The sequence below is a fragment of the Salminus brasiliensis genome, chromosome 8 (assembly GCF_030463535.1).
Source record: "Salminus brasiliensis chromosome 8, fSalBra1.hap2, whole genome shotgun sequence".
Taxonomy (NCBI): domain Eukaryota; kingdom Metazoa; phylum Chordata; class Actinopteri; order Characiformes; family Bryconidae; genus Salminus; species Salminus brasiliensis.
This window is the reverse complement of record NC_132885.1, coordinates 15,641,122-15,666,196: the sequence shown is the minus strand read 5'-3', so window position 1 is coordinate 15,666,196 and position 25,075 is coordinate 15,641,122. Positions and strand designations below refer to the sequence as shown.

At 41.8% G+C, this 25,075-nt stretch overlaps 1 protein-coding gene across 2 annotated transcripts in view; it reads right to left on the bottom strand.

The window, feature by feature from the left end:
* LOC140560994 (dedicator of cytokinesis protein 9) overlaps nt 1-25,075 on the bottom strand; it is an 88,666-nt gene that overhangs the window by 63,126 nt on the left and 465 nt on the right. The gene's annotated exons all lie outside the window — the stretch shown is intronic.

Genomic DNA, 25,075 nt, shown 5'->3' with positions numbered 1-25,075 from the left:
GGCACTGCTGAGTCACTGTGGTGGACAACCTGAGGGAGGTTCATGTAGCATTAAAGTAATAGAAAATGATAGCCCACCAATTAGCCTTGTGTTAACTGCATTCTAAATCGACACACATTTGCCACACACATTTGCATTAAGTAGTTCGGTAATGTCAAAAAGAGTCATGCGTGTTTCTGTCTGACACTGCTGTTTACATACATTATTTGTCCAAAAGTGTTTAGACACTCCAGTGAGTCCAGCTATTTTAATGCTAACAGAAGCGTTCAACAGGACATCTCTACAGAAATGCATAGAGTTAGCTTCTCAACATGTTTGCATCCAGGGACCCCGTTGTATTGGGGGGAGGGGGGGGGGGTATCCATGTTAGGCACATTAAGAAAATATGCATAACTGATGGCAGCACAAGTTCTTCTCTACTGATATGGGGTTTTTGGCTTTTAGTAAACCACTGTGATACTAACTCCAGTCCAGTGTCCGGACTCAGCATTTTTCTGAAGACTGTACTCCTCTTTCTCCAGTTTCAATTGGTTTTGTTTGGCCTGTATAAATCAGAGTGCTTTGTAACCAGATTTAGCTTGCTGGCAGGCTTCATGGCCTAGTTTGCCAGAACTTTAAGAGGAGTATGAATAAACTGATACTCAGAGTAGAGGCATGGTGTTCTCTGGAATAATGGAGTTCAATTCCAATACCTATATAAGAAGAGCTAGAGCAGTGTTTGCAATCCAGAACTGATCATCCAACATCAGTACCTGACCTCACTAATGCTCTTAATGCTGAGCGCTATCAAATCTTCACAGCAACGTTAAAGCTTGTATAGATAACAGTATGAAAACTATTTATGTAAAGACTAAATCTTACTATACTTAGAGTCTTACTATAAAGAGAAAGTTTATGAGGAATGTGCTGGCAAATATCACCACAAGTCAAGAATCTGCATGGTTTTAGAACTGGACTGCTAGATTTGATCATTTATTAAATTTGCATGCGTTCCAGGTGAGTACGCTTGTGGCTGGGCACCGAACCAGTTACGATTCACATCAACCATCTGACACAGTTTCTTTTCAAAATCAAACAGACACATTTTTACACTTCCTATGTTTTTCTTTTGGTCCAAAGGTGGATGTAGGTTTTAATGCTGTTAAAAACCAACTACAAATAGTAGTGGGAGATATACTGGTTCCTCAGATATACCGGTTCAAATTTGTCTCCGTTTCTTTATTGCGGTTATACCGGTATGCAACAAACTAATTACGACCTGTCTGATGTGTATGAGTATATGGCCAAATAAGCTCATATATCTCATTGTGAATTTAAGAGAGCCACAGGGAGGGGGCACTGAGGGAACTCACTGATTGGTAAGGTCATGCTTCGATAAAACGTGCTAAATTTGATAAAAAGGGAGAGGAAGCAAACCTGGATGACCCAGTCTTCTAAAAGGTGCCTATAAACAGCTGAAAACACTCCTAAGACCAACTTTGTGCTCTCAGGTGTGAGGCTTTATCTTCTAAATGTGAGATTTGAGCTGATAGTGTTTAACTTGCTAGCTAACGTATCTAAGCCTACAACACCTCTTTGTTACTCCCAACTTTGCTGTTTCACTCACTGCTTTCTTAAGGGTTTTAATTTGACTAATTCAGCACAAAAACAAGCCAGTGTGATTTTGACACTATGAGCACAGGAAAACTGGGCTATGCTGAGAGTGTGAGTGCGCGTCTAATCAAAGGAACAAAGTCTGAGGTCATGACATTCTGAGTAGTTGGTCAAAAGGGACTGAAGGAGAGGAAGAGACATTCTTCCGGTGTGTGTGTGTGTGTGTGTGTGTGTGTGAGAGACCCTGCAGTCTCTCATGGAGACGATTGAGATAGGAGACGTGAGGGTATTTTCCTCTGTTATGAAGGAAGTAGCTGCCTGTGTGAACTGAAGCGCACAACAAAGATGCACTTAGTGCCCAGTTTCCCCTCACACACACACACACACACACACACACACACACACACACACACACACACACACACACACACACAAACTTCAGCTTAGTGCCACATCCAGCAGAGTGAAGGCCAGGAAGAGAGAAAGGACATCATACCTGATGAGAGACTGAAAAGACCTTCATACATGGTTGGTGACATCAGCAGGCACTGCAAAGCACATGCAAACACAGACACACACATACACACACACCTTTTCTCAGAAGAGTAGCTGACATTAAGGTTAACCAGAAAATGGCACAGCTAAAACGGGCCTTATCCTCTTCCTGTGGTCAAATATTCTGGGCAAGCTTTTTTATCCCATGAGAGAGTTGTGTGTGTGTGTGTGTGTGTGTGTATGTGTTGCTTTATATTCTGGTTATTTCTGCTGCTCCTTGGTGGCACATCTACAAAGCAGAGGAAGCGGTGCCTTTCTGCCTCCTCCCCTGGGCTACATAAACTTAGAAAGATGAGGACACACACACACACACACACACACACACACACACACACACACACACACACACACACACACACACACACACACACCTCCTGCCTCCTGCAGTTTTTCCAGCTTTGAAAGCTCTCTGTATTAACTGTCACTGGATACCAATATAATAACAGTTTCCTCTCACCATTCCAGGATCACTGTTACACCTCCTCAAACAATGCTGCTGCTGCCACCTGCAGGACACACAGCATACTGCAATATTAACCACACCTGCGGGGTATTTCACAAATCCAATCAGGCATTTGAGCTAACTGAGAAATCCTGCTTTGTGAACAGCCGCAGGCTCTGCTTCACCTGTGCTGACAAACATTACCCCAGTTTCAGCTTCAGTTTTCAGCTGAGAAAGAGGGGCACACTCCGCACCTCCATACCAAGCCTCTTACCTCAAGCCTCAACTACTTTCACTAGTGTACATGTGTGAGACAGGCATGTCTGTAACCCACAAAGAAAAGTACACACACAATGACCATTGATGTTGAAACAACAAACACATCAAAGATAAACCCAAAAGGCTGTTGGCAGTAACAACACTCAACCTCATATCGGGCGTCCGCAGGAGCCACACGGAAGCGTAAAAAAAATAAAGCCATCTCCAGACCAGAGGTGGAAATATAAGGTGGAGCCTGACTTTCAACAGCTCAATTCAGCTGTTCTTTGGTTTAGACGACAGATTTACACACTCCATTTTAACTCCAATGACGGGCAAACAGTAGCTCAAAAGAAACGAAAATAGAATGCTGTCGAGCCAGAAAGGAGAGTATGAACTGGAAGAGCATGCCCCCGACATGCAGAGGTCGATAGTGCGGTCACTGTAAGTTTGGAGGTGCACCTTCTCCTGTACAATATTCCTAACTAATTCACAAGCTAATTTAAATGCGTGAGAGACAGTAAAAGCATGCGAGAGAGAGAGGGAGAGAAAGAGAGAGACACATATGAAAATCACACACTAATATAGGACATGCACTTCTAACAGTAATGCATTTCATCTAGACCAGGAGTGTTGGCTTTGGCTGGAGGTCACTGCATGGTTATGTTTAAGGTTCATCATCAACATCATCATCATCATCATGTGCATTTTCATCATGCAGAGAATGTCCAAATGTCCATGGACACCCCTTCTAATCAGTGCCTTCAGCTACCTGAATTTGCACCCATTGCTGACACAGATGTGCAAATGCACACACACAGCTTGCCTAGTCTTGCCTAGTAGAGAACTGCCAACAGAACAGAACTTTCCTGAGCAGATAAACACAAACCTGTTGGCACTGTACCTAATGCCAGGCGCTGGACTATCGATGTATAAAGCCCACCAGTACTGGGCTGTGGAGCGGTGGGAGTGTGCTCCATCCATTACTTTTGTAATGGTTCAGGGATGAGTTGAGGTGGTGATCATCCAACATCCTGACCTCAGTAACAGTTTTGTCACTGAATGCAATCAAATCCTCACAGCAATGCTATAAGAGCTAGTAGAAAGCCTTCCCTAGACAGTAGTGACAGCTACTCCAACAAAAGCAGGTTAGGTAGGAGAGAGGGAGAGACAGAAACAGTGACATGTGAGGAACTGAAGAAGGCACAACGGAAGCCATACGGAGACTGCTGATGGGACAGGAGGAGAAATTTAATCAGTGTGAGCGAGAGAGAGCCAGAGAGAGCGAGAGAGAGAGAGAGAGAGAGAGAGAGAGAGACAGTCAGTCTGTGGGAAGAGAACTGGTGTCAGATGACCGTCTTGTCTTTCCTAGGTGAATCTTCTAGACTTTCAGAAGGGAACTGCCAAGACAATGACTGATATTAGACATTACAAGGATCAGTACATGATGATTGAATTATATGAAAACATTAAAACCTGTCTAATATTGCCAAAACAAATTTTCATAAGAACCCCCCCCTGAAGTTTTGGAGATGCTCTGATCCATTATGTGCACTATGAGACACCAAACATATTTTACCTCAGTCAGTAAAGTAGCTGGAGCTAGAAAGCAGTGACTGACAGTGTATCAGAATGTGAACAGGGTGCAGCAGAGTGGCAGGATGTGGCTGATGACCAGCAATAAGGGGAAAAGAACAGTGGTGGTGGGGGGGGGGGGGGGGGGGCAGGAAGAAACTCTATAGAGCAGCTAATCTTCACTTCTCCCCTAATTAGTGGAAATCCTCTCAGGCAGGCTGCAAGAATGTGTGTGAGTGCAAGCGAGAGAAAAAGAGCAAGAGGTCTTGCTTAACATGGACACAATCTGTGGAAATGAGGGGCATAACACTTACAATGGTCTCACACCTGTGTATCCATGTACCTATTCACAGTGTGACCACACAAACACACACACACAGGCATTGGGCAGTAGGTCACCTAAGGACTGATCAGCCATAACACCACCCCAACTCCCAACTCATCCCAAAAGCACAATCATTCAGAACACTGTTCCACTGCTCCACAGCTCAGGGCTTGGGGGGGGAGCTTTATACCCCTCGCTAGACCACGCCCAACACTAGGAATGGCAACAATAGGTCGATTTTCATCTGCTCCAAAGCGTTTCAATCTATTGCCGATACGCCTTTACAGGGACTAGTCAAGCTGTGTGTGTGCGCATTTGCACATGGGTGCAACTTCAGTGTATATTTTGAATAATTCAGGATTATTTGTACCAAAACAATCATATCAAATCAGACTGGGACAAAACTGAGATGTAGCGACCCTTTGAATCATTTTCTTAAGAATCAAACTGCCATCAAACACAATCGTTTTGAGGTCAGAGATTTCACACCTCAACACCAGAATCAGGCGACCCACAGAACTCTCAGTGCTGGACGTGAAGCAGTCCCAAGCTCTTTCTCAGGAAGCCCTGGAATCACAGCTCTGCTGGCACAGAACAAGTCATGAGTGGCACAGAGCCATGATCCTGATGCTGGGCAAACACACATAAGCAGGAATTACGTGTAGAAACACACACTGTTTTGTCTCACACACCCTTCCTGTCTGGGAAACACATGCAGCCCACTTTTAGAACACCGTAGCGCTTCTCAACTCGACAGACCCCATCACGATCAGAGTCAGCGCCAGACTTTGAGTCTTCTCCAAAATCACTCCTGCATAACACCAGACTAAAATCACTCAACTGAGGGTAAATAGAGGCTATGTTTTAATGGCCTAAAACTCACTGTACCAGTTTTGCAGCACTACTTCTATTCAGGACCACCAAAGAATGAGAGCTTGTGTGAGAGATTAGGGAATATGGTAAAGTAGTATATACAGTAGCTTACTATATCTTACGCCAAAACTACAGTATTTATATTTTACAGTAAATTTTGTCTTTAATATTAGTTACTGTCAGTGATAAGCGTGGAAAATGTGGCGCAATAGGAATTATTTCTCATATCTTAGCTCACTTTGAGCAAAATTAAATGGTCAGTCATTATAAAGCCATATTCAGACAGGATTAGTTTTACATGGGGAGGTGGAGTAATGTAATTTTACTACAGGACTTCTGTAAAATAGAATCCCACAGAATAGGAAACCAAAAAAATCTGATTACTTATAACCCATTTATAATGATGAAATAGTTTTACAAATGAGCAGAAACATGTTTATAAGCTGTGAGAAGTGTCGCGCCTTTGAGGAGTGCTTTGGCTCTGTTATTTTTATGGTTCATTTTACAGAACAAAAAATAGGCCAAAATCTTGATTGATGCGGGAAGACACGTCCTGTAAAAAGTACTGACATGACGGACAGGACTAAAAATCACTAAGAAACTCTTAGTGGTAATAAATCACATTACTCACCTCCCCATGTAAACACATCCAGTCCTAATTAGACTTAAGACTGTAGTTATCAGTGTTCTCTGTACACCCAGGCTTAGATATGCAAGCTGTGATTAATCTGCATGCATGAGAACATGAATGCATGATGCTTATGACGAACCATTGCATGAAACTTGAAAATTGAAAAACATGAACATTTTTTAATTAAATTGAATTGCGTGAAATACAGATAAAAAAAATAATAAATGGCTTATGTTTCAGAGAAGGAATCACAAATTAGGATAGAGCTACTTTAAGTTAGGCTCATTGCTAAAACACATGTGCAAATGCACACACAGCTTGTTAAGTCCCTGTAGAGAAGTACTGCCAACAGAATAGGACTTAAGATAAACACAAACTTATAGGCAACATGCAAAATGCCAGGCGCAGGTGGGCTAGAGGGCCATTAGATCCCCCAGCATTGAGCTGTGGAGCAGTGTTCTCTTGAATGATGGTGCGTGGTAATCATCCAACATCTTGATCTCACTAACACTCTTGTTTGAATGCAATCAAATCCTCATCGCAATGCTAGTAGAATTTAGTACAAAGCATTTGCTGGACAGTAAGGACAGTTACTACCAACAAAAGCAGTACAAACTGTTTAATACTTTTGCTTTGGAAAAAAAAAAGAATGGATGAGCAGGTTTTGTCCATATAGTGTAACTCGAGTTCTGAGTTCGGACTGAGCCCTGCCTGCTTCACCAAAGATGCATAGTGCAGTTAGCAGACGTGCCATGTCTGAAGGAGCAATGATAGAGATGCTGTTCTTCTATTACACGTCAGTGGTGCATCGCATCATTCTGATACTGTATATTTTAAAGTGAAAATTCTACATGGTGTTGTTTTAACTTAAAGTTGTTAAAGGCATGTAGCGTAATTCTAGTGATCAACAGTCTTCAGGCAGAAAATCCGGGATTAGACTATGTTTAAAGTGAGCTGGTTAAGCAATAAATCCTGCTTTGAGGGGCAGGTTCCTGTAAGTCAGGATAATTAAGTCTTTACTGCTTCATTCAGGTGTGCTGGAGCCGAGTGAAACCAAACATGTAGACCATCTGGTGGCCTTGACGAGTACTTAAAGATCCAGTGTGACACAAAATACCAATGCAATGTGTGACTGCATTTAAACAATACAGTAGAACAACCCTGATGGCTTGAGTGTTATGGGTTAATACGAGCAGCACAGCTGAGGGTGAGTAAAGGTTTAACAGGATTGGCGCAACTTGTGTCTATCGGGAAGGACTGGAATGTAATGTGTGTGTGAGAAACACTATAACAGCCTGTGCCTGCGTGGTTAGCCTCAGAACATTTGCTAGGTCTTAGGGTTGATTGAAAGCATAACTGGTGGCTTTTTGCGCATAAACAGATCTGGCTTCTTCACTCCTAACTGTGGAGGGCAGTGCACTCTGCTTCGTCTCTGCCAAAACACACACACACACACACACACACACACACACACACACACACACACACACACACACACACACACACACACACACACACACACACACACACACACACACACACACACACACACACACACTGCATTTAAGCATGTTTCCCACAGGCTAATGACCAGCACCAAATGGTCAAATAAACAGGCAGTAAACAAAAGCACTGCAGCACTGATCTTAAGCACAGCTAATGCCTTCGATGCATTTGCGGACACAGACTATAAATCTCTGACGAGGTAATGCAGAGCTGTTGATATGAACATCTAGATTGAACTATTACATTACAAGAATGACTTCTGAGGGTCTCACAAAGCCCACCATTATATGGTCACAATAACTACTCATATGAATCATTTTATACCTCAGAAAAGTGCACAAGCAGTATACCTAATTGCACTAAAACACTTATTATAACATGAATAAACAGATCAACATTGTGAGAACATCATTTAATGTATGTGGTATTACAGGGGGTTCTCAGCACAGATCTTATAAATATGTGACTAAACCTAGTAACCTACCAGTTTCTGTATTAATGGAGTTACATCTATTCAGCTGTATGACATTAATGACCCATCTGAACTGAAAAATCCCTCCGGCCTTAAACTCTTCAGCCGTCTCCAGGATCTACTGTTTTAAGATGCTGATGGTAAAGATACAGTTTATTCAGAGAATCAGTGACCCCTGTGCAGCACAATGTGCCAAGTGTTCAGTGCCATTCCATCAGATGTTGAAATACATAAATCATAGTGACCACATTAAAGAAAATAAAATCATGAAATGTCAGTATGCTTTAGTAGTTAGTTATGAACTCCGTATGAGCTTAAATAACTGAAAATCAACAAAACAAGAAGTGACACTTAAATATGCAGCAAAAAATAAAAATGGCGCCTGGGTTCTGACAAGCACTGCATGTTACACCAATAAGACCCCGTTTACACTTGGTCACTTCATGTGTCTTGAGTATCAGGATTATATCTGCAGCAGGTGTGAGCAAACCAAATCCGATCATTTTGATCATATGTGTATCTGATGTTTTCAACGGGCCTCTTTCATATTTGGTATTGAAAAACTCAGCGACTCAGGGGTCAGTCCAACAAAATTTTTTAAGCTGAGGAGACGGGAAAAATGGACAATTCCAGTGAGGGTACTGTAACAGACCTTAAAGACAGTGAGGTAAAAGACCTTAAATATTTGGGGTGATGTCTCTGTTCAGACAAAATTAGGCACATATCACAACCCTGCCATTATTGAAGAAATTTCTAAAGAAACGGCAGAACGGTAGGAGGCAGACATGGCTGCAGTGACAAAGGAAAATAAAAAGCTTAAAAACCAAGTTTAAAGAAACCAAGAAGAAAGGTAAAGCAAAGAACTGGCCATGTCTGAATAACGTGCCCTTTTGAAAGCAAGCTTGCGTGCATTCTAGGTGATGAGCCCAGCTGTCAGCCACTGGAACTCCTGGATAGCTCCTGTGATGTGGCATAGAGGAAACAAAAACTTTACATGAAGCATTGCTCTTTCGCTCTTGCATGTCAGTTTAGGAGCATGAACTGTTTTGACTCTATGATCTGCTGTATGAACATAGCCCATAGTCCTTGGGGAAGACTCTGACTCTGGGACTACTGCATTCACCTACTTGTATAACATAATTCAAAACAGAAGTCACTCTGGATAAGAACATTAGGGAATTACAGCATAATATAATTTCCATTTCTTTGACAGTCGATTCTAATTCTTGTCTTCCTTTACCTAAGAAACATTTCCTCATACTTTGGAATGTCAGCTATGCTGCTGGTAGAGGCGGAAGAGAGAAAAGGTATTACAGGACATACATAACATATAACTGCACAGAAAAGAGCAGAAGTAGAAATCTGCATTTTGGACAATAGTCTGTCATACACTCATATGGGCTCTACACACTCTTCCAATCTTACACAGTCCAGGCTCACTTCTGTTTATTTGCAGTGTAAGCTCAGCGCTGTTCCCACTGTTTCAGGCCTTCTCTCCCTGCCCTTATGTGGGCTGTATGCAGCACCTGATCAGTGCAATACAACAGCAGGTCAGTGGTGTAGAGCGCCAACATACGCACGAGCGCTAGAACTCTTTCATCTGAGCAGAGGTGGAGCTAAGCTACGGCCCAACGGTCAGGAATGCTGAAAGACCAAACACACACACACACACACACACACACACACACACACACACACACACACACACACACACACACACACACACACACACACACGTAGATAACATCTGTAGTAAATGCCAGAGCACACAGAAACCTGCTGTTAGTCATGTTATATCATACGCTAGGGATTCATTCTGCTCTTGGCTGCAATGTATAAAGCTGTTTGTTATGTATGGCATATTATTTAGTACAGACGCTATATGAACAAAAGTATGGGGACACCTGCTTATTATTTATATCCCAAAATTGTTTATCTACTCCAGAGAGCCCTATTCTGTTGGCAATACTTTTCTACAGGGACTAGACAAGCTTGATGTGTGTATACATTTGCATCTGTGTCAGCAAAAGGGGGAGCTTCAAGTATTCGAGAGCAGTCATTAGAAGGGGTGTCCACAAATATTTGGACATTAGTTTATGTAGGCATTACAGTCTTCTTTCTAACAGAGAGAGAGAGAGAGAGAGAGAGAGAGAGAGAGAGAGATTCTGTGCTGTGTGTTAAGCGTAACTCTCTCCCTCCGCTCCCCCGCCCTGTTGCCGTAACTGTGGCAGGGATTTTGCTTTGATGTTGTAATCCAGAGTTAATCTGAGGGGCCGGCGCACGTGTGCAGATCACCGACCTCTGAGCTGTCCAACTGCACTGCACAAAAACACAGCATACCAAGCTCACCAGTGCACGCAGGTAAATCCAGACTTTCATCCAAATAAGCACTTTTTAACAGTTAAATGCAGTTTTACTACCTTGTTATTTTGCCTATGAATAGGAAAAACATGCAGATTTTGTTTTTTAGTGGGGAGAAACAATGATGACATACATGGTGATGTGTCAAGTTACTGTTCTGTGTCCATCTGTACATTTAACATGGCCACAGGGTAAAGGTGCTATGGGAGCTCACTGATTACCGATGCCACAAGCTGAAAACAGGTGCAAAAAGATCGAAACAAAAACAACAGGCCTGCGATGGCTGCAACTATTCGAGTTATTCCAAATAAGAGAGAGAGCAAACAAACCTGGACGAACCAGTCTGCAAGATGTGCCTGAAAATGGTGACAACCAGAGATGGAAACCCATCCAACAGGAATGTTTTATCTAAAAGTGAATCACCCTCCATGTCTTAATGGCTGCCATGAACGTGCAGTGTCTGTTACACTAACGTAAGAGATAACCAGAATATAACAATCGATAGAACAATAGAAAAACAAACAAACAAAAACACCTTTTATTTTAGTCCACGCTTACGATGACCTTGTAAACTGACTGTGTGTCTATGATAGGCTCTACATCAATAAAAACGTGTTGAGGACCAATAAGGTCAAGTCTGAATGGATTCTACAGCAGAAACAACTGACCAACTCTCTCCATGCAAAAAGGACTTCAGGAAATAAAGGGCAAGGACTCATCACCTCTGGATTGCAGAGAGGCCCATACACCCGTCACATGTGTGAATCAGTTTCCCAGTGCAGGCCAGGACATGAACAAATATCTGCTTTGCTCATATGAGACTCATAAACCACAGGAAATCAGCTGGATTCTTACAGCATAGAAATCTCACACATTCAAAATCCAATGGGATTCTTAAACAGCAACATATCTTCCACACACACACATACACACCCCAGTGTTTCTGTCTTCTTAACCTAAAACATGACAGTAGAAGAATACACCACTGAAGCATTTTCTCCACTGGTACCAAACACATGTTGCACTGTACTGTATGTCATGCATGACAGCAGCACACTTGCTCACTTTAACACTGACAGACCTCAATATTCCTGTGCCTGATGACATGAAATGACATTATTGAGTGAAATGAGGGGTATAAAAGTACAACAACGTTGGTGAGAGGCATGTCATCACTCATTTCAGGACTCTAAATCTCTCTGCCATTTCAGTGTGTGTGTCTGCACTCGTAGAAGGCAGCCTAAAGGCATAACAAGACTGCCTCTACAAGGTATATCTAAGACAAGTTTTGACTAGACGGTGACACACTCACATCTAACATAACCCTTCTGTCAGGAAAGCATTGTAACAACAACACACTCTCTCTCACATACACACTTATAGCACAGAAGTGGGGTTGTGGGTCCTGTAGCAAAACCATTCTAATAAGACAATCATTAAAGCCAACATCAGCAATGTAATAATGTAATAACCAATAATAAAGGTCATAAACTGGAATGATGGTGTACACATTTCTTTAATAAAGAATAAAGAATCATTAGTATCATCTGTTCCAAGTAAACATGAGTCCTTCTGAAACTAATAGTTACTTCCTTTTGTAAACGCTGCTCCACCCAAAGGTTCAGGAAAACACCTGAAACTCAGAACACATTATAGGGAATCAACCATTGGGTTTTCTTTTTCTCTTTTGATGACTGAACTCTTAGAAAGCGCAGAATGGCCTGAACACACTACTAAACACACTACTACTGAGAGAGATAAAGTAAGAGAGCAAGTGACAGAAGGACAATAATGTGGGTGAGAGGAAGTTCTGGGTGCTTCCTGTTCTGTTTCTGTCCCATCTGGCCTTCAGAAGGGGGGGGGGGGGGGGGGGGGATGTCATAGAGGGGTCTCCGAGAATACATTCATTATATTTGTAGCCTGGTTCATTAGGACAGTACATTGCCATTGTTATAACCATCGTGGGATACAGTGAGCATTTTGGTTTATTCAAACGGTATTAAAAATATGGTGAGCAAATGTAAATGTATTATTATAAATGTAACAAATGTAAAGGTTTTATTAATAAATGCACAATTCAAGAGAACGGTACAACATCCAACCAAGGTCAAAAGCATGATGAGCAAAAAGAAAGAAGCTATCTGGGCAAAAGTATTGGGACACCTGCCCATTTATTGTCTATAGAGTTTATCCTGCTTTTGTTGATCAACTGTCTCTACTGTCCAAAAAAAGCTTTCCTCTAGATTTGGGAGCTCTGCAATCAAATCCTTACAGCATTCAGCAACAAGAGCGTTAGGGATGACCACCATCCCACCTTATCCTCAACTCCCATCTTTAGAATTGGATAGGGCATCATCATTGCAGAGAACACAGCTCCACTGCTCCACAGCTCAAAGGGAGCAGGCTTTATAAACCTCTATCACATGCCTGGTATTAGGCACTGTGCCATTAGTTTTATGCTCATCAGCTCCGACTCTATAGGCAATACTTCTCTACAGGGACTAGACAAGCTGTGTGCGTGTGAGAGAATTTGCATCTCTCCAGCAGCAATGAGTAACTTAATGTAGCGGAGTGCATTTATTAGAGGGGGTGTCCACAAACATTTGTGGATGCAGTGTACATGGGACAAAATCGAAAGATGAAACACCAGCTAACAGATCAAAAGCAAAGAAAAAGGGCAAGAGGAAGAGGAAACAGCAAAAACAGGTCATACACTAGAAAAGACAAAACAGGGAAAACTATTTGGTTGGCTGAGGACATGTGACCATCAGAACCAGCTGAATTGTGGGATGTGGAGTTTATAGGCTTGACCGTAACAGAGGGAGCGCCAGGATGTGTGAAATGACGTAGAGCAAGAAATCTCAGACAAATTAAATATAGTATGGAAATGTTCTGAAATGCTTTATTCATGTAACTAAACTGAATCATGTTCGATCAGCCCTGAACTGGACTGTATCTGATCAGCAGAAGAGAATCACTGTACACTTTGTTGGCTACAGTGTGTATCTAGATGTGCCCTGTGTGGTCTGAAGGAGAAGGATTCACACCCTTACTGTCTTGTGAATCGAATCACGAGCAGAGTGAATTCTCACACCCTTCCTAAGAATCAAGCTGCCCCATGTTGCATGCAGGCCCTGTGGCCTCTGTAGCTCTACTGAACACATTTACATAACATCGATCACTTCCTCTCGCCACTGTCACGAACACTGCCCAGAGCTACCAGAAAATCAATGAACCTTTGTGCCACTAAATCCACTGTACTCAAACACTGATGTACTCGCACACAGGCATTTTGGGCAATAAAACAAAATGAGGAAAATACGCATTAGGAACAGATTCCATTACAGCTCTTTAATGCAGTAATACAGTTATACAGCAGAATACAACAGAACTAAATATCTGTTTATCCGCCCAGGCCCATATGTTACTAACGGCAAGACGTAATACGAAAAAGAAAATAGCAGCAATTGTCTAAAGTAAAGTCTGCCGGCCTGTAAAACAAAGCTCTGAAAAGTAATCGCTGTCTGCTTGGCCTCAACTTAATTTGATCTAGCTTCAAGCTCATGGGCAGACAGGCCAAGTTTTGGCTGGAACAATGAGTGAGTGCATGAGTGTGTGTACATGAGTCGTCTGAGGGATTCTCTCGCAGGTCAGGAGTTCATACTGCCTGGTCTGACAAGAACCACAGATGCTCCATATCAACAAGAAAGCTTCAGATTGGAGATACTTTAGAGTTTAAGTGAGATTAAAGCATCTGCGTCATTAGTGCTGATCCTCCTCAAACGCACTGAAATCTGTGTCCAGAACATACAGAGATTTGCACTGATCATGATGATGATGAGGAGAAAGTGAGAGAAGGAAGCCAAGAGGGGAAAATGTTGTGGGTTTTGGACTGGGTCCCTGTTTTGGCCTGTGGAATCCATGGGTCATTATTTACTATCAGTCTTATGGGTGTGTTCCGTTTCAGAACCGTATAATGAGAGCAATCCCTCAAAACCTCAGTGGCACAGCTGCAAACGCACATATCATCTCCTCTAGCCATATCTCTGTCCACAAAGAGCAGATTTAAAACGCTCCCAGTCAGCTTGAACTGTGTTTAGGAAGTGGCTTCCCTCTTTTTTTTCCATGCTAGGCCATGTGGCGGCGATCACAGCAATCTGTGGTGAGAAGTTAAATATCCTCGTGGTCGTGTGTGAAATACTGCTTCAATTCCTCAAAGTCCAGTTTGATTTCTCCTTCTGTCTCCTTTTGCTTCCCTGTAGGTTACAACTGGGTCTCATATAGCTGGGCTGCACTGGGAGACAATAAATTATAAGGCATACAACACTGTTTCCATTTTCAAACGTGGTAATTGATGGCAATACTGGAGCTGTACGAGTGTGCGAGCGGTCGAGTCTTTAATACGGTCAGAAAACTCTCAAAACAGAGAGCTTTAATGGTGTACATTTACTCATTTACACACACAGATTAGAAAATGAAGGCAAACGGAAAGGAGAAGAAAAAGAAACTACATCTCATGAAAAGAACACCTTGGCAACTTTGAAGGATGGGGTGGATCTATCATGCTTTTGGGTTGTGTTGCTGCCAGTGACATTAGCAATATTGCACAAGTGGAGAGAAGGAAGGACATTACTGAAAACTGTGAATAGAGCCTAAACAGCTTTATAGCTTTACAGCTTTTACACCTGTAGTTTGACCGATCTGATCCAAATTAGTTAAAGCGTTGGAGCATGGAGCGTTTTCCTCTTTGGTTTGGTTTCTTTTTTTATACAGGGATTTTTTTTTTATGTATCACAACAAACCATGTGAGCATAAGCTTATTGGTCAGACCTGTCTGGGGTTGGGAGCTACAGCAAAAAGGTCCGGTGTTCTGGACGAGTGCATGTTTCTGTGCAGTTTAACATGGGGCGTCAGCAGAGATGGTATGTATTTATAGCTGTAGTAATTATCTGGGCAATATACCAGGTAAGCACCTGGCTATGGCAGTAGTTAACTCAAACTTGTGCAGCACGCCCGATAGTTGAAACGAACCGTCCCGTTAATTTGGGACCAGAGCAAGACCACCAAGACTTTCTGATTTAACTGGACTGAAAAATAGATTGTTTCTAAGGGATGACGAGAGGTTGGAAAATGGTCATGTAAACATGAATTATGACACTAAAAGGTCTCAATAGCCCAAGCCTACTTCATAGACCTGTGAGTTTCTATTATGATACACAGTGTGCCATATATACTACTCATTAAAAGTACAGTAATAGAATCACTCCTCAACCAGAGTATTCAGTCTAGTTACTCATTAATGGACTGTGCCTAAAAACAGCTCTTGCTCACACACACACACACACACACACACACACACACACACACACACACACACACACACACACACACACACACACACACACACACACACACACACACACACTAAAATCTAAAGTCGCTACATAAATCTGTAGTCGCAGGTGTGTAACATGTAACATGTGAGAGCTAGATCAGGAAGATCACTTTACAGATCACTACACAAGCGTATAAAATGATGTCACGGGTGCCCTGTGCAGAATGATGTAATAGGGAAGCCATTTGTTGATTGGCTGAAGGGTCACAGAAAGTTTGTAGGTTGGAGAATTGGCATCTGCTTCTATGTCTCTCACACACACACACACACACACACACAGGTTAGAGGGAAAGTTCAAACCCAGTGGATTAAACCAACAGTCACACTGTTACTTGAAGTGAGGACCAATTCAGATCAAGTCTGTGCTAGGGGATCCTTTATAGTATAGTTTGTTCAGACAAGAGCAGAGCAGGCCAATATGAGTACCAATAGCTCCCAAACATGACTCTTTTTATTATTTTAATTTATTTCAGTTAAGCTAGTAAAATACCCTGCAAACTGATACATGAGAACAGAGAACTGTATGACTCTTCAATTTGTATAAGAATATTAGCCATAATGAGCATGAGGAAAGAGCTATACTTAAACAGTAAAAAAAATACTGTGGGGTTTTGCAGTTAGCAACACCAACTGTTATATTAAACAACTGTAAGCTACTAATTATTGCATTTAAAAAGGCACACGTATCTAATATCTCAAAAACATAACCATAGTACTCACGTGTGTTTTAATGAATAATTGCAATATTGATGTCCCACAGATCAATATTTTCAGATTTTCAATTTAAGTGAAATTAATAGATGTTTATATTGAAGATAACATTTTATTCTATAAAACCCTGCCCTCCCTGTGACAGTCCTGTTAAACAATGCAATGTAAACAATCTTCCCTTTAGTAGATTAGCTATATATGATTTTAATTATACAGTGCCAGCATTCAGGACTCTTCAGGGCAACTTAACTTAAATACCATAAATACGGATGCTGTGGTACTATGATAAATTTGAAAGTTTCCATGATCCCGACCAAAGAACCAGCTGAAAGACAGACAGAATATAAATGTCCACACAAGTCAAGACACTACTTTTAAATTACATCAAAGACAATGTCCACTCTGACGTGGGACGATACCACACACACACACACACACACACACACACACACACACACACACACACACACACACACACACACACACACACACACACACACACACACACACACACACCTGTCTGCAGTACTAATGCAATAAGATGAGAAGAAGAGAAGACGAGAACAATGTCAGATGCAAAAGTGAAAGCAGAGAGAGAGACAGGAAGGCAGAGAATAAAGAGAATAAAATCTAGTGGGTCAGTTGTTTCTCTGACATGTAAGCAGCATCCCTCTCCCCTCACTGGGTTTAAGCCGATCACTGAGAGTGTAAAGCTTAGTGGCATGTCCCAATCACTGATTTACACCCAGACAAATTGGCACTACTACATTGTACTGAAACCGGATAGACGAATTCGACTTTGCTCATTGCGGAGTACAAGCACAATGAAGGCAAGGAAATGCAGTTAGCATTTACTAGCCATGCAAATATAGAACGAGAGAAGGCAAGAGCAAAATGTGCAATTAACAGGAATACAATGAATATGAACACATAACCACAATAAATAGTGAAAATACATTTAATAGTTAATAATCCAACATCTAATGATAATTATATAAATAATGCACTTCATGCATCCAAGATTATATAGTAAAATGATATTTAGCAGATATAACCTGTTGTGGAATTTTGTTTTGTATTAAGCAGCAAAAAAGTTATCCAGCAATGTCAAGGATGACATGTTTGATATGATTTGACATTGCACCTGACTCTGCACGTCCTGCAACGTGACTACAGAACATGACAACATTGTGATAATTATGCTGAAATGATATTGTGCAGCCCTTATACATAGACAGACAGGCAGACGCCGAGTTCGGCACTAACATGGAAATGTAATTTGTTTTTAAAGGGCCTAAACAGTGTTTACAGTTCATATGCAAAAAAAGTAAGCTGTAACAAGCCTGTTTTGAATTCCCAAACACCAACACATTAATATATAACAAATTCTTCAGTGTCTGAGCACTACTCCTTTTTGACTGAGGCACAATACACTGCTGTCAATTAGAATGATCATACAAATGATGTTTTTAGCCCACATAATCCTCAGAAATGGAAAAAATCCAAATAAAATGCAAAAATGAAGGATATGGCTCCTTTAATTTTGCTGTGTGTTGCATTTTGTATAAAGTATGCAACATTTAGTCTAGCTACTAAGATTTTTTACTTGCTGTGCATAACCTCATTCATATGAAAACTATGTCCCAAGACAAATCAAACCGTTCAACAAGGTAATAACTCAATACCGCCCCAGCTTAAGAGATTTTAGATGGTGCCGAACCCATATCCTGCCCTAAATGAATTTCTTTCGATCAGTGACTAACAGGATGCAACTGTGTATAATTTGATCAACTTTCTGAATCATTTGCTTGATTATGAAACTCGGCCACTGAAGCATAAACTAACAAGCCAGACCAAACTACAAAAAAAAGGGTGTGCCTATGAATGAGAGAGTAAGACAGACAGAAACAGCAGGACAAAAGCATGCACCATTAGCTGACCTTTTGTACAGAGAGTTATTGATCGCAATTAAATAAGCGCTCCTCCTTCTCTTTAACAGTCCATTCTAAAACCTGGCAGATGCTTGCTGAAACTATCACTAGCTATTACACAGCATCATTTATTCACGTCCAGCCAAAAAAGCACTTCCTCAAAATCATTTGGACCCAAGATGTGTCTCAAAGTGCCGACTCATCATCTCAACAACAGCAGCCACCATCAGGCTAGAGTTTCAAGGCTAGGTATAGCCTCGGCAGCACCGGTAAGACCAGTGCCATGTACTACTTTCGTCCTGTAATGTTTTTATGCGGCTGCTGGAATGCAGTAATGCAGTACGTGTAGAACTCAAAGAGCTGTAGCGTGTACTGCTTCTGAGGAGTCCTGGAGGAAGCAATATTGCACAAAGCAAGAGCAGACCTACATTCACCACTATGAATTGAAAGCCTGGCGTACACAACATAACAACTAACCTGAAACTGGACAGGACTGGACCGGCACAATTGTAGCAAAAACAAAATGCAATGTGTGGATTAATGCATGGTTGGGAAACACATGACATGCATTCCTGTTGCTGAAGGAACATGAAGAGCAACAAGCTGACTTGAAACAGTGAAGGCAGGGCCTTGTAATTCTGCTCCATACAATATGCATACACATCCCTTCTGGGTTCTTTTGGTCGCACAGCTTAAGTGGTTTCCACTTCCGGGCAAATGCTATTGGTTACACTACGCGGTCACCAAGGTAAAACTCTTTTTGCTTGGTGGTTGCTATGGTATTCAGTGTGGTTTTGAAGGTATTTCCGGTGATTGCTATGGCAGGTGTTATGGTTTTTCGGGTGATAGATGATTAATATCGGCACTGTAGGTGGTTGCCATGATGTTGTTAGATGCCTGCTGTTGTATCCCAGGTGGTTGCAAGACAGTTGCTATGGACACCAAGTGTCTGGGCTTTTGCACCCTCTTCCTTTGGGGGGTGGGATCTTTTGCTACACAGAAACCATATAGCTGATCAAAAAGCTGTATACAGGGCATTCACACAACCCAATCATCCACGCCATTAATCAGCTCCCATCAAGCCTACGACCTGAAATTACATTCTGATTGTGAACAACAGAAACTGGCACTTAGTGTTTCCATGTTAATAATAAATGAAAGAACAAAGTATGACTTATCTAATTAAATAATAACTAGCATGCTAAATCAACAGCACATTTCAGGCTCCAGTACAATGATGAGAATGATAATAATGAAAAAAAGCGGCCGCAGTGTGATTATGCAACTTGTTGAATCCACGTGCTTTGAGGGGGAAAAAACAAAAACAGTTCTCGCCCCAGCGAAGGCTTTTAAGGAGAGCAGGCCTGCTACACTGCTGGCTGATGTACTGGAGAAATAAAAAGTACTATGAATTTCGCAGCACTGCTGGAGAATTTCCATGAGACATGTAAACCCCCTCACTCTCCAACTCTGGTCTCACACAAAGAAAATTTGTTGGAACCACCCTTTCATGGTATTTAGGTTTTAGCTTCCAAAAGCAGATCCAGCATTTGTAATGAGTGGAATCTTGTGTAAAGCAGGGAGGTCCTAATCTGAAATAATCTAATAAAGCAGGGGAAGAATGTGCACCACTGCTGTTTTTGTGGTTCAGTGTTAGACAGCTTTGCTGTACAACAAGCTAGAATGGTCACAAAGAGAATAGAAAATTCAAAGGACGGTCGTAGTCTAATTACAGTGCAGATTGAGGCTAACTCTGTAAAAGTCAAAGTAATCACAGACCCACTCAGAAAGCAATAGCACTGCCCCTTGATAGCTGCAACTGACTGACTTACTTACTTACACTTGCTTTGTGAGTTTCTTAGCCATACAAGGATGCCTAGACACAAAATACTGCCACTGTAAATGCCACCCCAGCATGTTTGTGGGGCTATTTGTGGTTATCTGATCTGACCCCTTTTCACCCTTCTTCCCTCCATCACACAACAGCACAACTATTTCTTTCCTTCATTGTACATAAAGCTGGTGTCTAGAACAGCATCATTAAGCAGCTTGTTGAGCAAGAATGTACAGTTGTATGAAAAGGTTTGGGCACCCTTGACCAAATGCCACATTTTGTCTTTTCAATCTGACACATAGTAAAAACAGCCTCTGTAGCCAATTACCCAATATTCATAATCCTAGGAATCCTAACACACAGTTACTCTGTCATTCATATCACTAAAAAAAATGAAGAATCTAAATCATCATGTGGCATCAAGACCATCTTGCCAAACTGTGAAGCATGGGGGTGGACCGGTCATGCTTAAGAACAGTTAAATACATTTTAAAACAGGAGTTGTCCAGCCCAGCTTTGTTCACCTGGCCAGAGAGAGGCCTAATTCTAATTCCTCTACATCCAGCTAACTTAGGCTCAAATGCTCCTCATTTTGAGATAATCAACATTTTTACATTTAATACGGTATTACGGTTAGACAGCCCAATCCTAGCGCTCACTGGATCACTGTGTTTGTGTGTCACTGCATGGATGGGTTAAAGGTGAGGCCAAATTCCACCATGTCCAACACAAAAGGAAATGTGGTTGTCTTTGATGTAAGGCCACTGTTAGGGTCACGATCATCGCATTGCCCAATTAGCACAGACTGCAGTAGTACTGTTCACCTCTTCACTGCAAAAACAGTCTTTTACCCAAAGCTGTGCTGATTACTGAAACGTGGGCATGCACTCCTCAGGTTTTGGGTTTTGAGCCACAAATCTAATGTAACCACTAGAACTGAAAGAACAACAAATTCATGTCTGGCTGACAAAGCACACTTATAAGCATTTAGATGAGAAGGACTTCGATCGAGCGACTGCTGCTGAGAGGACAAAAAGCTGAAATGAAGGCATTTCTCCATGGCTGATACTCAGTGGAGCTGTTGCCCAGCTAGCTCAGCAAACATCGCAAATAAAAACTTGTGTCTAAGGGAGCGAAGCCGAGCGACTAAGTGTTGTGAGTAACAGAAAGGAAAACTGTGACTAAGGTCCTGCCGTGTTTGGACTTGTAGTCAGCAGCACTATCTAGCTATATTTAGAAAAGTTAGCCAGCACACTAAACACCACAGCACAGTCCGTGTTCCAGCTTACTGAGGCTCAGATTTGAGATATCATCAACATTTTTACATTTAATACGGTATTACTGTTAGCAGCCCAACCCTAGCACTCACTGGATCACTGTGCGTGAGGCCAAATTCCACCATGTCCAACACAAATGGTGAATGTGGTTGTCTTTGATGTAAGGCCACTGTTAAGGTCACAGTCATCGCATTGCCCAATTAGTACAGATTGCAGTTCAGTACTGTTCACCTCTTCACTGCAAAAACAGTCTTTTACTCAAAGCTGTGCTGATTACTGAAACGTGGGCATGCAAATTTAATGTAACCACTAGAACTGGAAGCATGATCCCAGTTGACTGAATAGTAAAGTAATCTTAAATAGGCTTGCATATGTGGTTCCAGACACTGCTTGACCTAGTGTCATCTATAAAACTGTACGAAGTGATGATTACAATTCAAATTCCCTTTTTTCTAAGCTTCAGACACTGAACTTTGCTGATCATCTGGGTGATACAATGTGTAAATGTGGTTTTGCTATCGTTTATCAGTTTAGGGTATGGTACGAGTATGGTACAAACTAGAATAAAATTATCATCTGCCCTCTTGTTGTGACTCAGGGAAGTCCACTCATTCACCACGGTTCTCCAACTAAAGCACCCTCGCAATATCAGCCAACGCTAAATAGCACTATGCGAGCTGGACGTGCAGAGTTCTTAATAGATGCTTCAGCATTAGGGCTCAGGCCCAGGAAACAATACGTTTGTGTTTGCAGGCTTCTAGGGCCACAATCGAGCCCCCATTGGAAGAAACCCACCACAATCTCCCTTTTCTTCTTCCGACACAGAGACGTATTTCACTCTCAGTGTATTTACATGTTTCATGCTGGAATGCATGTGTGTGTGAGCTGCTTCCAGTCACACACATATTCTCAGCCCACTGAGGGCCTTCACACAGCACACAGGTTGCTCAAACCACTCAGAAGGGAAACTCATACTACAGTGAACTACAGTGCTTGTGAGAAACTCATCTATAAGAAGAGTCTCTAGTGCTTTTATAATCATTAAAAAAAAATGCTGATAACATTGATAACATTTCTAAAGACACTGACAATGTATTGCAAAAGCTCAACAAACTAGAGCTTAGTCTTAAAGCACTGCTGACTCCTTCACCTGCTTTCATTACTCTGCTATAGCTCTGAACACCAGCTACAGCAAAGCAGTGAGCCTGTACTGAACTGGATAGAGACGTTCATAGAAGATACCTAACCTCCCCTTCTCCCTAAACCCTGAAATCACCTTCACCTCCAGGCAACGATGCAGCACGCTCTCTGGAGTACCAGAAGATAAATTAATCATACAGAGGAGTGGCTGTGGCTCTCTCTCTCTCTTTCGGTGTGTGTGTGTGTGTGTGTGTGTGTGTGTGTGTGTGTGTGTGTGTGTGTGTGTGTGTGTGTGCTTGTCAGGATTCCATTTCTCTGACAAAGGGTCTGGATGGTGTCCATTTCGGTTTCTTAGCAACGTGTTAGAAAAGTTTTAACAACTACCCAGCAACACATAGAAACACTCCAAGACATATAAACGATGAACTATTCTTGCCACTTAGGACGGACACACACACACACACACACACACACACACACACACACACACACACACACACACACACACCTTCATGTTAATAAGTCTAATTTTAGGTCAATGTGAACAAATATTATGCTATCTCACACACGAACACAAACACACTTTTGGATGTGTCTTGTTGCCTGTTCTTTATGTTCTGAAAAGTGTTTATTTTAATATATAGAACTGTATAATGTCTGATCTTGAATCTAATCTAATTAATATAATCCAATCTAGACACGCACAGCTACCACACTGCTCATATTATCCAGACATGACTTGACATGACGTTTTGCTGCAAGATTAAATAATTGAACACAAAATATTGTCATTGATTGCTTTTATAAATAAATAAATTGTAATAAATGCACCATTTTAGAGAAATTATCACTCAGACCAGATTCCTCAGTGTTTACACAGTGTTCAGAGGAGGGACCAGATGACCTAAGCGTACCTGAAAAAGCTACCTACAAATATATATTTTTGGCTTAGGATATATTCATGACAGAATGGTATATGCAGGGCTTCGTAATGCAAAACTGCAAACTTGACTTTTCTCAGATTCTCAGACCCACAATAAATGGGCTATATTTGTATTACAGACTTTGTGACCCCTGCCTCCTACAACCATCACTGTGGTTTGTCTACAATCAACCACTTAACATTAACATTCCAAGTAACACTGTTCACACCTTGCCCTTCCCCTATGTCAACCTGCAGTTCTACCCGAGTCTAACATGACCATAAACCAGCAATACAGAAGTTTACAGAAGACGCAGTGGATTTAGCTGGCTTTGCAGGGACGTGTGATGACACGTTGGAAGATTCCTTCTTCTTCCCTCACGCTGGAATGCCCCTCGTTTATGTGTTTTGTCAGGTCTGACGGATGAATCGTGGTTAAATTCCGAAGAGTAGTTTTAGTTATGATCACAGTTCTAACAGGTGATAACTCTCATGCAATAGCCGTCATTGTCAGAATGAAGGGGCCTGGAAAAGGGCCTAAGGAGCTCTACATGCTGTAAAGGACGATGAAGTAAGTCACCTGTCGAAGGACAGAGGTGCAAAAATAAACCCACAGTCTTAAAGCGATGGTGATGAAGGCTGCAGTAGATCATTCTGCTTCAGTTGGGTTGGACGGTCATGACTAACATCACTTCTTTCACACCGCCAGGCCTTCAGCCCACTGGACAGTTTTAAGTGTGTGTGTGTGTGTGTGAAGGTGTGTAGCACAGATGGACTACAAGACTGCATGGACTACTATGACCTGCCTACTGTATCGTGGTTATGGTCAAGAGGCCAGCTAGAGGAGGACGTAGCAGTATCAGTATTGAATAGATGCCTAGTTTTGACTATTATTTCAAACTGATTGATCAGATTATTTTAATTTTGAAAAGTGAGGACAGGCTGGACTATAATACATGTTGTATTTCTCTGTAATGATCATTTGTGTACATGTACACCCGATTTCACATCAGCACCAGCATCAGCGATTTCACCAACGACTACATCCCTGACAGGCAGCCAAGCAGCTGCAGTGGAAGTGTAGCTACACAGCCACCTGATGATCCACAGGCCGTGGTAACCACTGCTTACACAGCGTGTAACCAGTAAATACATGGTATTAATCTAGTAAAATTACTATCCTCAAAGGGAAGCAATGGAGAGGGGAAAAGCACAGACTACACAGTGATACACGACTAGACTGACTCTGTGAATGTGTGAACTCTCAGCCACGC